Genomic DNA, 3162 nt, shown 5'->3' with positions numbered 1-3162 from the left:
GAAGGCATGCCAGGACTCAAACCCTATGGGAATACCGAGGCCTCCATCCATAAATACTGGAGTAGAAGGCATGCCAGGACTCAAACCCTTCAGGCTCCCCCATATCTTTCCTACTGATTACCCCAACTACATCTACTAGGATACGATCACAAATGGTCTGCCTATACAGATACTGTCCTTAAAAGTTTGCTAGATTCCGTGCTAACCAAATATGCCAGCAAATTATGCTAGGCAACAATGTATTCAGCGACTCCATATGAGAATGACGTTTCGGTTGACACCACCAACCAGCCAGCCGAGAGCGAACACCTGCCCTATATATACCACACCCGTAGCATTCCCAAAAAATGCCCAAAGAAACTGAGATAGTTTCCCTTCCACGAAGATGTGCTCCAACGATTCGGATTGCGAGTCTGTACAACAAAAGCATTTTGATGGGCCATGCACATTCAATCTTTCTAATGATGACGCTAAAGGCAACTGATCCCGCAACACACGTAGCATGAAAAAGGATATTTTCACCGGTAGCAAAGGATGCCAAACCTTGTCAAACATGAACGAAGAAGGCGTCTGCCCACTGAATAGTAGGTAAGACGAAGCAATCGAAAAATCCCCTGACTCCATCAATCCCCATACCGCACAATCTTGCTCGTACCCCGCTGGGACTGACTTACTAACAATCTCTGAAACAATGTAATCAGGGACCCATTGCCTCAACAATTGGTGATTCCACCATCCATTCGACACAAAGTCTAATACCAAGTGATCTGAGACACTTTGCAGGCACTGGCACAATGGGTTGGACCCAAGCCAATTGTCAAACCAGAAGTTACATTGTCCTGACTGTACCAACCACCAAATGTTTTGCTTCTCCACCTCACGAACTTGGAGCATTTGATGCCAAACATATGAGCTGCCCTTCAGCACCCCCACCATGCATGGATGACTATGTCGGCAATATTTGGCACGCATAAATGTCGACCATAAACAATCACTCGTTCGGAATTGCCATCATAATTTGATCGAGAACGCTGTATAAACCTCCAATAATGAATGAACCCCTATTCCCCTATGTGACGAGTTGGCACATAAATCTTGCCACTTGATCCAATGATGACGGAGGCCATTCTCCTGCTCCCCCCATAGGAAATTTTCCATGGCCCATTTAGCTAAGGCGAGGACTCCCTTCGGAGGACTCGAGGCCGTAAGTAGGTGAATCGAAATCGCTGAAAGGACATGCTTAATGAGAATGATACGTCCCCCACTGGAAAGACAACTGGACCTCCAAGAGAAGATCTTATTAATGACTGATTGCATCAACTCCATGAAACACATGCTCTTCCACCCTCCAGAAAATAGCGGGCAGCCCAAGTATCGCACTGGGAATGACTTGGTAACAAAACCAATTACTTGTCGCACCCTCGCCACACAACGGCTAGGTAATTTATCATGAACCAAGAAATCGCACTTTTGAACATTAATCTTCTGACCTGATTTTGCCTCGTACCCTCCAATCGTCTGCATCACATACCGTAGCGAGGTGGAACAGGCACTTGAAAAAATAAGGACGTTGTGACGCCCCGAAAAAAAAATGAGTTTGAGAACCCGGAAATTTTTTAATTTTCTAGGGTTTATTTTTTTTAAACGCCTGCCTTTTCTACATTTTCTTGATTAGAAAAATTCCCCAGATAAAGTTTATGAGCAAAAATAGTTTCAAATGATTTTTCTAGTATCGGTTAGTTTTTGAGAAATTAAAAGCGTATTTTGGACGTGGGACCCGCAAGTGCGGTAAATGCATTATATTTTTGACAACTTGTTGGAATTTTGTATTAAGTGATATTAGTTTACAATGTGTTAAGATATTTGTATTGGAGAGACAAAAAGATAAGTTTTAAACCTAAAGGTGACAAGTGTCACCATTGTATTGGAAATAGCTTATGACTTACTATTCATTTTCTTGACTTTTGACCAATTGCTTAAATATCTCAAAAATCACACAAAATTCATTCTTGTCTTCAACCTCTTGTCCGATTCTCTCTCTAGCAAAGAAGGAAGAAAAACCTCTTCAAAGTTTGGCAATTATCTAGCTCAAATCCTCCAAAACACTTGCTTGATCTAGTTTCTACTCCATAAAATCCCTCCATTTGGTGCTAGTGAGTGATTTGGTGAAGTTTTTTGGAAAAGCTAAGGTGTCCTACAACTCTCCCTCTCTTGTTTACTAGGTGAGTGGTATATGAACTTTCCCCTACACTTAATGAAGCTTGAGTTGTGCTTAGTGGAAGCTAAAGTGTTGAATTTTGTGATTTAATTCTTGTTTTTGGATGAAATGGTGAAGTTTACAATTTATTGGTGAATTTTCTGGTTTAATGTGATCATGGTTGTGGTTGTTTATGATGGTTGGTAATAAGGGGTTATGACTCTAGTGGATGTATATGATAGGAAATTGCAATCAATTTTGGGTTTGGATTGAATTGTGAAAAGTTAGGGTTTCATAACCCCCTTTTCTGTCCGGTTTTGGATCATGTGGTTAGAGGCCGAATTGGCCTTTTATTAAAACATGAAAGTTGTAGGTATTGATGTGTTTGAGATGCCTGTAAAAGTTCAGGTCATTTGGAGTAGTGTAGAGTGAGATATGTCATTTTTACTGTTGCTGTTCTGGGTGATCAGAATGTGCGAACTGCGATTGTAATCGTCTGTTTTGACTGGAATTTCTTTGGATTTGGATGTTGGTGTTTTCTGATGAAATGTAGCTTGATGTTTTAGCTACCGCATGCCTTTGGAATCACTGCATTTGGACCTGTATAGACTGAGTTGGACTGATTACAGCCTAGTGTGATTTGTAAACCTGCAATTACGGTTCTGGTTTGGTATTCTGCATTTTTGACTTAGTTGTGCTGGAATTTGGACTGAGTGACCTTCTACATTGTTATAGCCCTGGTTCTTTGCTTCGAAATGGTGGGTCTTACACCCTAATCCGATAATCGTAGTGCAAGTTGTGCCATTACCGCAAAATGACGTCAAAACTGTTTTTCTGGTTTGAGCTAAACTTTCATTTCCGGACTTTTCCCTAGCTTGACTTGTACTAGTACTACTTGGAGCTTGCTGAATGACTATGGGATGAACTTGTTGTTGTTGTGTGTGTACCTTTGGGACTGGATGAGG

The sequence above is a fragment of the Coffea eugenioides genome, unplaced genomic scaffold (genome assembly GCF_003713205.1).
Source record: "Coffea eugenioides isolate CCC68of unplaced genomic scaffold, Ceug_1.0 ScVebR1_2848;HRSCAF=3952, whole genome shotgun sequence".
Taxonomy (NCBI): domain Eukaryota; kingdom Viridiplantae; phylum Streptophyta; class Magnoliopsida; order Gentianales; family Rubiaceae; genus Coffea; species Coffea eugenioides.
Note: the sequence above shows the minus strand (reverse complement) of the source record.